Here is a 13,870-nt window from a genome sequence, read left to right on the forward strand (position 1 = left end):
TAATTCCTCCCCCTCCTTCAACCACCCGACTTTAGGGAAACAGAATAGCATTGTGAAAGAGGAATTCAGATTATATCAGAGAACCTATATTCTTGAAGTCTTCACGTGAAGTAGGCACTGAATAAATAATATTATGGACCATGTTTCACAGTTTATAAACCATTTTCAGTATTCTCGGGCTCCATAAATTTTAGCTATTTCACAGAGAGACTATTATAAGCATAATTTTCCAGCTGTACCACTTCCCATAACAGTATGCACTAATGTCTATGTATTTAACATCTCCAGGCAAAATCTGAATTCATGGTGTTCTGTAGACAAAAGTTTATCCTCAAATCTACAAACATCAATGTTGCTTTTTCCTCCCATGTGCCCCATATATCGAGGATTTAGTTAATCAACACTAACAAGCAATGAGAAAAGGTGCATTTATGCATTCTGATAATTTAAAAGGTTTTGTTCTAGAACTAGACAACATTCTGGGTTGTTACTCATCACGGTGGGTTATGATGATTCAGAAACATCACTGGGAAATGCTTTTCAAATAGTACAACTGTTCAACAACAAAAGATGTTTTTGAGCTGGTAACTGACCCAACACTGATGCAGCAGAGTTAAAAGGACATTGTATTTCTCCAGAATAACCACAGTGAACTTTGGCAAATGGGAACACAAGCACCTCAATTTCTTTTCCCAATCTAAGATCAAAAGTATGTGCTTTGATACATTTATACATCAACAAGCAGGAGCAAACCAAAGTTAATATTGTATGCATATACAGTATCACAGGGTTGATACTAATTTAGATTTCAGAGTGTCACACTTATTAATTAAGCTACAGAACGTAGGTGATAAAATCTCAGAGAAGACATCACATAAAAGTTAAGTGATTTGCCCAACTTGAAACCACAAATAAGTAGCAAAGACAGGGACTAAGGATGTTAAGCATCAGGTAACTGACTAATCGTGTACTCGATACAATTTGTATCGAGCACACGATTAGTCGATACAGGGCTGTCCTGCAGCGCTGCAGTTTAAATGTAGTAAGAGCAGGGTGCACAGCCAGCCCAGCTCTTACTACCTTTGAACTGCAGAGGAGATCCAGGTCCCGGACCTCTGCGTCTCTGCTTTTTAAATGGAGTAAGTCGAGCTGCCTGGCTCTTACTACATTTAAAAGGCAGAGCCTCAGTGGGAACTCGCTACATTGAAAAGGCAGAGGTGCAGCGGTCTGGGATCTGGAATGAGCCGGGACTGCTGAGTCCCAGCTTGTGCTGGGTCTTCCACTGCGGCTCTACCTTTTAAATGTACTAAGAGCAGGGCGGCTCTTACTGTATTTAAAAGGCAGAGCCGTAGTGGGGGTGGATCTGGGACCTAGCGTGACCTGGGACTCAGCAATCCTGGCTCATTCCGGTCCTGAACCGCTGCACTTCTGCCACCCCTGCCTCTCTCCCATACCATGGAGACAGTGCTGAGGAAACTGGCTTTTAACCCAGCTCCCCCCTAGCACTGGCTCCTTCACCCACCCTTTGCTGCCTCAGATCCAGAGGCAGAAAGTGGGGGGGAGGGAGGAAAGCAAGTAGTCAAGTAGTGATTCAACGACCTGATAAACTAGGCTTATCAGGTAGTCAACTCCTCGACTAGTCACTTACATCCTTATCAGGGGTAGGTCTTAAAACTCAACACTCAGATCTAAAAACAGGATTTGCTCCAAAAAACACACTATGCATTGGGGTCTTACCACAAAGAGCTCATCAGAGCCTTAAATTGTTAGCTCTTGTTTTGTCATATGTTTGCTGTTATGAATTCAATAACTAAGTGTAATAATCAAAAACTGTATGAGACAAAGCCAGATTAGCGCAAGCAATTTTGCTGGAAGTAATAAAATATAACACTGTGTTATATAAAACCTGAAGAGAGAAACTACAGTGGCCATCAATTACAAGATTCATGTTGTTGTGGCTAGTATGTTAGGATATGTGCAGCTCCTAAATACACATACAAGTTGAAGTCTGAGATACAAATGTCTACTTGAAATACTTACCAACCAATTATCTCTCATTTCCTCTTCCCGTATCCCTTCCCTTCTCCCCAGGCTTGCAGTGCATTAGAAGTCCTAAGGAAAAATAATGTTTTTTGTGCCTTCCTCCTTCATTCCTCCTTTACGAAATAAAAAGGCAGCCAGGTTTTGCTTTTTAAAAGCAGCTTTATTCCTATCAGTTACATGAAACAACTCTTACTATTATCTCTTAATCTTTACAAGCATGTAGAACTTTTATTTTAATAAAAAAGATTAATCCAATCTTTTTTTTTTTTCAAATTTATTTGAAAATGTATAGCGAAGGAAACTTGAGTGAATGATACAGAAATAAACAGGAAATGTCCTCTTTATTGCCACAATTTACATGTCTCTGACTACACTGCTAAGCACTTTTGTGTTTTGGCCCTTGAAGGCTTCAAACTGCACAAAATTTGCAGAAGCAATAACAAAAAGCGCCAATCCTCCTAACAGTCTGTTCAGGTGGGACCCCCTACACACAGGCACACACTACAGGATTGGGACCAGAGATGCAATAACTCATGCCTGATGACACAGAAGGATAAATATAAGGTTCCGATCTTTGCAGCACTGAGTGTTTGTCCACATATAAAAGTTTGACTACTTTGAGTATCCCAGCATAGTTCTGAACTTACTTCTGGAGGAATTCCAACTAAAAAATTAAAAATCCTGTACACAATATTTAAAATTCTGTAAAAATCAGCATATTTTATTTGTCAAAAACAAAATATAATCAGGCTCCCACTGGCAGTCCAGATAGCTGGGTCTCCTACTGAGGTATGGGCAGGACGTGGTAAGACAGCACCTTATTTTTTCCTAGTGCAGACAAGGCCAGTGAAAAACTACCAGTGCCTGTACTGCTAAATATCAAAACCTGCAGTTCACAGCAAGGGATTATCCTTCTATTTCATCACCTAATGCCAGCTGGCATCTTCTTATCTTTTGAGTAAACAATAAAACACAGTTTTCAAGTCACTATCTTCACTCCTTCCCCCACTATATACAGGTTCCATTTTTTCCCTTTTAGCTTTCATCTTTCCTAAGCCTTAAGAAAGCAAAAGTCACTCTATAATGTAAAATAACCTATGTAATCCCTTCCATCATTGCAATTGCAATGTGTGTGCGCAAAGCAGGGCTGAGCAAAATATGGCCTGGGGGCTGGATCGAGCCTGTGGACTACCATTCCAGGTGCCTCAGGCACACAGCTGACATCGTTTAAAGTGCAGTCGGTGCGGCTCTCTGCTCTGCAGGGAGGGGGAGTCTTCATGTGACCTCCCAGCCCCCAGCCCAATCCTCAGCTCCTATTGGCTGGAAACAATTGCCCAATAGGAATTGATCCCCACCAATCTCTCAGCTTCTATTGGCTGGAAAAAACAGCCAATAGGAGCTGAGAGATTGGCCTGGGGGTTGGAGGCAGCACAAGCCTCTTCCCCTTCCCAGAGCTGAGAGCCATGTGGAGGTAACAAGCCTGCAGTTTAAAGTGATTTGGGGATACAGTAGGCAGCGAGCCCAGCCTGCCTTGGGGGGTGCTGCAGGGCTGCTGGCTTAAGTAAGTCTCTTGCAAGCAGAGCCTGCCTCTGGCACCCCGTCCCTCCCACATACCAACTTCCTCCCCCAGGTCACCATCCAAACCCTCTGCACCCCCCTGTCCCAGATCACAATTCCTTCCCAGACCCTGAATCCCTCCTACACCCCTCTCTCAGGCCAGCATCCTCTCCTGCACCCATATCCTTCCCTGACCCTACACCCCAATCCTCTGACCCAGGTCACAATCCCCTCTTTTATCCAAACTCCCTCTCAGACCTCACACTGTCTCCTGTACCCCATGCGCCCTTCTGCATCCAACCTCCACCATCGACCCTGCATCTCCTCCACAGAGAAGTGCGGCTCTTGACCACTTCACAAAATTTTGAAGTGGCCCCCCCCACCAAAAATTATTACCCATCCCCCCAGCCACATTATTCTGAAAATGTAAATAATATAGTGGCTACTGATATAGCCAACTAGCAACACTCAACTGGCCAAATAGCTACATGTAGCTAGTGGCTAGCACATTGGACACCTCGGCTCTAGCTGATCTATCCCTGCTGAAGGTTAAAAGGCAAACCTCGGCTCTGCTTCTGGATGAGAACAGGGGACACCCCACTCCTTATGCAGCCAAACTTTGTGCTGCGTTGGTTCAAGCAGCACAGTTTGAGGAGTGGTTTGGGAGAGTGTCATACCGCACTGGAATGAGGAATCAGCAGCCCTGCCATGGAATCTCTATGAGAAAATTAATAAATACCTCAGGAAAAGCTTCAAGACCATCTCTCATCATCTGTATATCAATGCCCTCTTCGGACAGAATGCAGACCCAGAGCGACCTTAGCCAGCTCACAGAAATATAGCCTCCTGGTGCCCCATGCCACCATCCCCATGCTCTTCCCAGCCACAAGAGCAACTTCCCACCCCACGGCAATACACAGCAACTTACTGCCCCATGCCACCACCGCCCTCCTTTCCTGGCTGCAATAGAGTAACAGTGTCCAGTTGCTGAGACTCCGCATGAGCCTCAGGACTTGAGAACAATTCTTGGCTTCCTGACTCAAAGGCTGATCCCTCAGTGAGCCCCATCTCCTCCTTGTCCGCTTCCTCCTCTTCATCAAGAACATCTGCATCTAGGTTATGTCCCGTTTCTGACTGTGTGCTGTGGGAAGTATCCACGGTCTCCTTGCCTGTGGACATGGGGTCCCCACCTAGGATTGTGTCCAGTTCTTTATAAAAATGGCATGTTTTGAGGGCAACACTAGACTGGTTGTTTGCATCCTTCACCTTGTAGTATGCCTGCAGGAGTTCTTTTATCTTGGCTCTGCACTGTAGGGAGTCCCTTTGCACAAAGGGCTCAGGAAATGTGACCTTACGTGTCCCAGCTCCTATGGGTGGGTCACTCACAGCTGTGGCTGCACTGATTCTTCACCCCACACACTGATAAGATCCAAAAGTTCCTGGATGTTCCAAGCAGAAGAATGTCTTGAGTGACAGCCTCCCATTTCACTGAGAAGAAGCCATGTGGACCACTACACAATAAGCCAGACACCAGGAAATGGATTTTAAAGTTCCCAGGATTTTCAGGCAGAAGGCACACATCTGTTTACCTGTTTACGAGGCTGCAAGAGCAGCAGAGTTCAAAGTGCTCATCAGCGTGGCTAACTGGGCACTGTGGGAAACATCCTGGATTTCAATAAACTTGGAAGGAGGAGGGAAAACTCATTGTAGTACAAACTACAGTAAAACTCCATTAGTCCGGCATCCAATGCTCCGGGACTCCTGATGGTCCGGCACCATCAGGAACCCAGAAGTGCTGGGGCAGCCGGACAGGCTTCCCCCATTCAGCTGCTGCTGAAACTGACCAGCAGCTGAATCGGGAAAGCCGGGAGCAGAACAGCTGGGGTGCTGCAGGGTTGGTCTCGTAGCGCTGCCCCTCGGGGCTGCGGGACCAACCCGGCAGCACCCCAGCTGCTCTTGGGGACGCCTGGGGCAGAGCAGCTGGAGTGCTGCCGGGTTGGTCCGCAGCGCCAAAGGACGGTGCTGCGGGACCAACCCGGCAGGACCCCACCTGCTCTGCCCCAGAGGTCCCCGAATCAGCCGCTGCTGAAACAGATCAGCGGCTGATTCCAGGAAGCCCGGGGCGGGGCAGAGCAGCTCTGCCCTGGGCTTCCTGGAATCAGCCGCTGATCTGTTTCAGCAGCGGCTGACTTGGGGACCCCTGGGGCAGAGCAGCTGGGGTGCTGCCGGGTTGGTCCCGCAGCGCCTAGGGGCGGCGCTGCGGGACCAACCCGGCAGCACCCCAGTTCCTTTGCCCCAGGCATCGGGATTCAGTCGCTGCTGAAACTGACCAGCAGCGTCAGTTTCACCAGCAGGCTGAATCCCGACGCCTGGGGCAGAGCAGCTGGGGTGCTGCGGGGTTGGTCTCGTAGCGCCGCCCCTCGGCGCTGCGGGACCAACCCGGCAGGACCCCACCTGCTCTGCCCCAGGGGTCCCCGCCGATTCAGCCACTGCTGAAACAGAATGAAGCCCGGGGCAGAGCTGCTCTGCCCCGGGCTTCCTGGAATCAGCCGCTGATCTGTTTCAGCAGAGGCTGAATCGGGGACCCCTGGGGCAGAGCAGGTGGGGTCCTGCCAGGTTTGTTCCGCAGCGCCGTCCTTTGGCGCTGCGGGACCAACACGGCAGCACTCCAGCTGCTCTGCCCCAGGCGTCCCCAAGAGCAGTTGGAGTGCTGCTGGGTTGGTGCCGTAGCGCCGCCCCTTGGCACTGCGGGACCAACCCGGCAGCACCCCAGCTGCTCTGCCCCAGGCGTCCCCAAGAGCAGTTGGAGTGCTGCTGGGTTGGTGCCGTAGCGCCGCCCCTTGGCACTGCGGGACCAACCCGGCAGCACCCCAGCTGCTCTATTGCAGGCATCCCCGATTCAGCTGCTGCTGAAACTGACCAGCAGCAGATGAATCAGGGACGCCTGGGGCAGAGCCAGACTATCGTAAGGGGGGGCTATGAGGGGCCTGGGGTGGCATCCCCTCCCACTCCACTCCAGACCCCTCATAGCCCCCCCTTCTGATAGTCCGGCATATCTGATAATCCGGCACCCTCTGGGTCCTAAAGGTGCCAGATTATCGGAGGTTTACTGTATATGATTGTCAACAATAAAATGGGGGGGAGGGGACAAAAGTCCCTCACAGATCTGGAAGTTTTTGTTACCTAACCTGGGCTTTGTTATGACTTTTGTTACACTGCAATGGGAATGTTCTCCGGGTTTTGTCACCAAAAAGGGGTTTTTGGAAAAAACAACTTGTTAGTGTAGACAAGCCCTCATTAACAAAGCCAGAAAACCCTTCATACAGCTGCTTATCCATTCCAAACTATGTCTGGTCTCTTGCTTTCCTCCCCATCCCCACAAGAAAACCATATGGAAATGAAGTAAGCCAAGCCACTAATCAGAGTCCAATCAAAATTCATTTCCTTCAAAATATAAAATATAAATATATGTATACAGTAGGAAAAGGGGCTGAGGTTCTCTATCATAAAAACGAGAAAAACTGTTTTAGAATATGTGGGTTACTTCTAATCATTGCCAACATTTTAAGTGAGCAATTTTTTTAAAACAGTTTTTGGTTTGTTTGGGTTTTGGTTTGGGGTTTGTTTGGTTTTTTTTTTTTCAAACTATAGGCATGAATTTTCCACTGTTAAACTTAACTGCAGAAATTATGCACTTATGTACTTCTATACTTAAGTAGCAGCAGCTTTATGTATGCTAAAAGATTTAAGAATATATGCCATAACTAGAAACCTCACTTCTTTAAGGGCCCAATCTTGCAACATTTAAGCAACTCCTTAACCAGTTCCACTGAAGTCACATCAGAAAAGTAGCTCACACATGTAAATGTTTGTAAGACTGTTATCTTAATAAATACTTAGCTTTTATCTAATACTTTTCATTAATAGATCTCAAAGTGCTTTGCAAATGGAAGGAAGGAAACTGAGGCACAAGGCATTAAGATAATTAGCCCCACGTCACCCAGTAGACCAGTGGCAGAGCTGACAAAAGAATTCAAGTCTCAATAACGGTCACATAAATTGCTAAAAAATGAGCAAGAATTGTAGAAATCTGTGCACAAAGCTTTTTTTCCTGAGAATTCAACATACAATTCCTTTTAAACCCATCTGCATTCCCTGCACAGTAAAGCTCCCTTTATAGTCAGTAGATGCCAAGAATGCAAGATGAAGCACATTTACCATTTTATACATATTCTGGATACTGTGTGTCATGGTACCTATACAATTTCATGCACGTTTCTGCCAAAATCCAGTTGTCCTGACTTACTCATCATTTCCTGAAACATAATCAAGAACAGCAATTCTACAAATGCCTTTTTACTAAAAATTAGATGTACAGATAGTCCTTTTCGTAATCCTTTTGTTACTTATTTTTAATCTAGGGTGCCAACATGCTCATAAAGCCCAAACTCTGTTCTCCTTTATTGACTACTGGGGGCTGGTACAATGTTACAGATTAGTTAAAAATATTCACCATAAAATAAATGTATTTCTTCTTTTAAATGTGCAAAACAACAAAAGGCAGAATGTGTCCACGATTTCACAGCTAGCAGCAATTCTTAAAGTCAGAGCCATGCAGTTAACTATACCTCATGCATTTCTTTTCTTTTAGATTGTCTTCCTTCCTTTTATTTCTGTGAGAGATCTCCCAAAATTAGGAATGCTAAACATGCTCTGCCCTCTTCCTGATCCATATTCAATTCTGATAACCAAAAATGCACTGGGTTAAAGCACATAATCAGAATTTAAAAACAGACAGAGTGCCCCTGCAACCCAAGTAGAAGATTCATATTTACCATTTGTTTCAGAATACTCTGAATTCATTGTTAGGTGAAAGCTGTGCCTCAGAACACCATAAAACAGGTCGCCTCAACTGACTAAAAAATAGTGGGTTTATAATGAGAATTCTTTTTAAGCAAAAGAGAACCCCAAAACAAAACAAAAAACAAATGAAATCCACAGAGCAATTCAAACTTCCTGCAGCCAACAGCAAGTTGAATAGTGGATGGAAAACACTAGTATGATCATTATGTGATGCATGCTACCACAAATCACAATGAGTCATTTATTGTGCTTCTTTACAGGATTTGTTGCAATGTGAAGCCAACTGTTAACAATAGATATAATTTCAGTGACTGATTACACTTATCAAAGATTGGTATTCAATTTGTAACAAACCCACACAAATTTCCCCTCTCCCCCAAACACACCATTGCACCAATTATCAACTGGCAACATTGGCAACAATGCTTTTGAAACAAGAATCAAGAGTGTTGCACTTTACAACCTAGTCCCAGAGCTTAAAACCAATCAGTAAATTACAGAAACTGTTGATATTATTGATTTAAAGAAAAGAAAACAAACAAAAACAAGACCCCAAAACACCATCCACAGCCAAAGTCTGAAATAGTTTATAGACTGATTTGAAACAAGCAAGCCAGAGCTAAACACGACAGCAAATATTTGTACTGTGCTTCACTTAGCATCACTTTCTCTATCAAAAAGGTGATGCCTACAGAAATATAAAAGTATGATTTCTTTAAAAACCCCAGTAGAATGACAGAAATATTATCAAAACATTAGAAAATCTAAATTTTCAACCATAAGATAATTAGCGGTATGTTTCAGGAAGGTGAAAAGAGAAAGAGCTCTTGACTTTTGCCTACAGTTCAATAGTTTAGCACCAAAGAGAGTCTCATATTTCATTTAGCAATTTTACCAACAACCACCTTCCTTTTCTTAATTCAAAATTTCAGATCTGTGGTTTGAGAGGGTTAGATTTTATGCACATTTTATTCAATGAAATAAAAAGTTCAGAATATCCACAAGCATAATCAATACCAAACCTTTTGGTTTGTTCCCAAGCTCACTAAAGAAGGCATTCTATTTTACCTTCCATATTCTTATTAAATGAACAAATTACCATGACTTCAACAGAAGGATTTCTTCACTATTGGATCAAGTTGTCAGAGAGTTGTTGTTAACGGTTCTAAATCCTGCTGGAAAGGGATAACAAGTGGAGTTCCTCAAGGGTCTGTTTTGGGACCCGTACTATTCAATATCTTCATCAATGATGTAGATATTGGGATAGAGAGTACTCTTATTAAGTTTGCAGATGATACCAAACTGGGTGGGGTTGCAACTTCTTTGGAGGATAGGGACATAATTCAAAATGACCTTAGCAAGTTAGAGAAATGGTCAGAGGTAAACAGGATGAGGTTTAATAAGGAGAAATGCAGAGTGCTCCACTTAGGAAGGAACAATCAGTTCCATACATACAAGATGGGAAGCGACTGTCTAGGAAGGAGCATGGCGGAAAGGGATCTAGGGGTCATAGTGGACCACAAGTTGAATATGAGTCAACAGTGTGATGCTGTTGCAAAAAAAGCAAATATGATTCTAGGTTGTATCAACAGGTGTGTTGTAAGCAAAACTCGTGAAGTCATTCTGCCGCTCTATTCTGCACTAGTTAGGCCTCAGCTGGAGTACTGTGTCCAGTTCTGGGCGCCACATTTCAAGAAAGATGTGGAGAAATTGGAAAGGGTACAGAGAAGAGCGACAAGAATGATTAAAGGTTTAGAGAACATGACCTATGAAGCCAGGCTTCATGAACTGGGCTTGTTTAGTTTGGAAAAAAGAAGATTAAGGGGGGACATGATAGCGGTTTTCAAATATCTAAAAGGGTGTCACAAGGAGGAAGGCGAAAATTTGTTCCTCTTGGTTTCTGAGGACAGGACAAGGAGTAATGGGCTTAAAGTGCAGCAGGGGAGGTTTAGATTGGACATTAGGAAAAAATTCCTAACTGTCAGGGTGGTCAAATATTGGAATAAATTGCCAAGGGAGGTGGTGGAATCTCCCTCTCTGGAGATATTTAAGAACAGGTTAGATAGACATCTGTCAGGGATGGTGTAGACGGAGCTTGGTCCTGCCTTGAGGGCGGGGGGCTGGACTCGATGACCTCTCGAGGTCCCTTCCAGTCCTATTATTCTATGATTCTATGATTCTAAGTTAGATTAAATGCAACTGTTTTCTATACCATATAGTATATATCACATAGTACTTTACACAGCAAATGTCCAATCCAGTGCCCACTAAAGTCAATGGAAGAATTTTTACTGATTTCCATGGCCAATTAATTATGCCCTAATACAATTACAGAATCATAAATTACACTGAGTAATTTTAAAGGGTGACAAAGATTGTGAGGATAGAAACAAGGGAGAAGAAAAAAAGATACAGACACTTGAAACTTGACATTAACTTAAGTTATAATTCAAGGTTCATCCATGCACAAAAATCCTCATCTCAAATGCTGTGATGCTTTTAACTTAAGTTATCTGATCTGTCAGGTTAAACTACAACTGAGCACAACTTGTCAGCTACTAACACAGCCACTCTGTGGTGTGGATACAGGTAGGTCCCTCATTCAGTGCCTTCCTGCATTTCACCTTGGGTTCTCAGAAAGGTCAGATACATTTTCCCACAATTCACTGGGAAAACACTGAGAGAGCAGCTCAACTTACTGCGGCACTAAATAACACGGAGCGTGCTCCTATAAGTTTTAGCACCACACACTAGAGATGTTAAATTACATTGACTCAGACTCTAAGGTCAGAAGGGACCATTATGATCATCTAGTCTGACCCCCTGCACAACGCAGGCCACAGAATCTCACCCACCCACTCCTGGAATAATCCTCTCATCTATATCTCAGATATTGAAGTCCTCATATGATGGTTTGAAGACCCCAAGATGCACAGAATCCTCCAGCAAGTGATCTGTACCCCATGCTACAGAAGAAGGCGAAAAACCTCCAGGGCCCCAGCACAATCTAGCCTGGAGGAAAATTCCTTCCTGACCCCAAATATAGCAATTAGCTGAACCCTGAGCATGTGGGCAAGACTCACCAGCCACACACCCAGGAAAAAGTTCTCTATAGTAACTCCTATCTTCCCACCATTGGCCTATTTACCACCGATAGTGAAAGGTCAATTAGTTGCCAAGATCATGTTATCTCATCAAACCATCCCCTTCATAAACCCATCTAGCTTAATCTTGAAGCCAGATAGGTCTTTTGCCCCCACTACTTCCCTTGGAAGGCTGTTCCAGAACTTCACTCCTCTAATGGTTAGAAACCTTCATCTAATTTTGAGTCTAAACTTCCTGATAGCCAGTTTATATCCATTTGTTCTTGTGTCCACATTGATATTGAGCTTAAAAAATTCCTCTCCCTCCCTGGTATTTATCCCTCTAATATATTTAAAGAGAGCAATCAAGTCTCCCCTCAGCCTTCTTTTGGTTAAGGTAAACAAGCCAAGCTCCTTGAGTCTCCTTTCACAAGACAGGTTTTCCATTCCTCGAATCATCTTAGTAGCGCTTCTTTGTACCTGTTCCAGTTTGAATTCATCCTTCTTAAACATGGGAGACCAGAACTGCACACAGTATTCCAAATGAGGTCTCACCAATGCCTTGTATAACAGCATTAACACCTCCTTATCTCTACTGGAAATACCTCGCCTAATGCATCCCAAGACCATATTAGCCTTTTTCATGGCCATGTCACAATGGCAGCTCTTAGTCATCCTGTGATCAACCAGGACTCCAAGGTCCTTCTCCTCTTCCGTCACTTCCAACTGATGTGCCCCCAGCTTATAACTAAAATTCTTGTTATTAATCCCTAAGTGCATAACCTTACACTTCTCGCTATTAAATTTCATCCTATTACTATTACTCCAATTTACAAGATCATCCAGATCTTCCTGTATGATATCCCGATCCTTTACTGAATTGGCAATACCTCCCAACTTTGTGTCATCCGCAAACTTTATTATCACACTCCCACTATTGGTGCCAAGCTCAGTGATAAAAAGATTAAATAAAATTGAACTCAAAACTGATCCCTGGGGAACTCCGCTAGTAACCTCCCTCCAACCTGACAGTTCATCTTTCAGTATGACCCACTGAAGTCTCCCCTTTAACCAGTTGCTTATCCACCTCTCAGTTTTCATATTGATCCCCATTTTTTCCAATTTAACCAATAATTCCCCATGAGGTACTGTATCAAATGCCTTACTGAAACAGAGGTAGATTAGATCCACTGCGTTTCCTTTATCTAAAAAATCTGTGACTTTCTCAAAGACTATCAGGTTGGTTTGGCACAATCTACCTTTTGTAAAACCATGTTGTAATTTGTCCCAATTGCCATTAACCTCAATGTCCCTAACTACTTTCTCCTTCAAAAAATTTTCCAAGACCTTGCATACTACAGATGTCAAACTAACAGGCCTGTAGTTACCCGGGACACTTTTTTTTCCCCCTTTCTTAAAAATAGGAACTATATTAGCAATTCTCCAGTCAAATGGTACAACCCCTGAGTTTAGAGATTCATTAAAAATTTTGCTAATGGACTTGCTATTTCATGTGCCAGTTCCTTTAATATTCTTGGATGAAGATTATCTGGGCCCCCCGATTTACTCCCATTAAGCTGTTCGAGTTTGGCTTTTACCTCAGACATGGTAATATCTATCTCCATATCCTTATTCCCATTTGTTATGTTGCCATTATCCCTAAGCTCCTCGTCAGCCTCATTAAAGACTGAAGCAAAGTATTTGTTTAAATATTGGGCCATGCCTAGATTATCCTTAACCTCCACTCCATCCTCAGTGATTAGCGGTCCCACTTCTTCATTTTTTGTTTTTTTCCTATTTATATGGCTATAAAACCTTTTACTATTGGTTTTAATTCCCTTTGCACGGTCCAACTCTACATGACTTTTAGCCTTTCTTACTTTGTCCCTACATGCTCTAGCCCAGGCATGTCCAAAGTCCGGCCCGTGTTCCGGTTTAATACGGCCCCACAGGTAATTTGGCAATATCTATCTTTTAAGGCCCCCAACAAATCCATATGTATTGAGATGAATACATTGTAAAATCTCAGTTAATGTCAGTTGGTCTAAATCAGTTATAAATATATTTGGACACAACATGTATACTTGGTGTTATGTTCCTGTTCATATTTTTTTAACTTAAAAGTTGACAGACAACCTTTATTACCAATAATATATAATGTACTTTACAATGTTCCTGACATATATTTTAGCTTCCTGGATTTTTTTTTCATCTGGCCTTCAGATATGAAAGGCAGAGTGATTTAACACCTGTTTAGATTTGTCATCCATGTGACAAAATGAAAAGTATGCCGTTTGCAATAAACTTTGCATAAAATAGTTAAT

General features: G+C 43.4%; 1 protein-coding gene across 6 annotated transcripts in view; it reads right to left on the reverse strand.

The window, feature by feature from the left end:
• The window catches only part of NHSL1 (NHS like 1), a 263,051-nt gene that overhangs the window by 210,034 nt on the left and 39,147 nt on the right, over positions 1-13,870 (reverse strand). The window lies entirely within an intron of this gene.

Source organism: Pelodiscus sinensis, chromosome 3 (assembly GCF_049634645.1).
Source record: "Pelodiscus sinensis isolate JC-2024 chromosome 3, ASM4963464v1, whole genome shotgun sequence".
Taxonomy (NCBI): Eukaryota; Metazoa; Chordata; order Testudines; family Trionychidae; genus Pelodiscus; species Pelodiscus sinensis.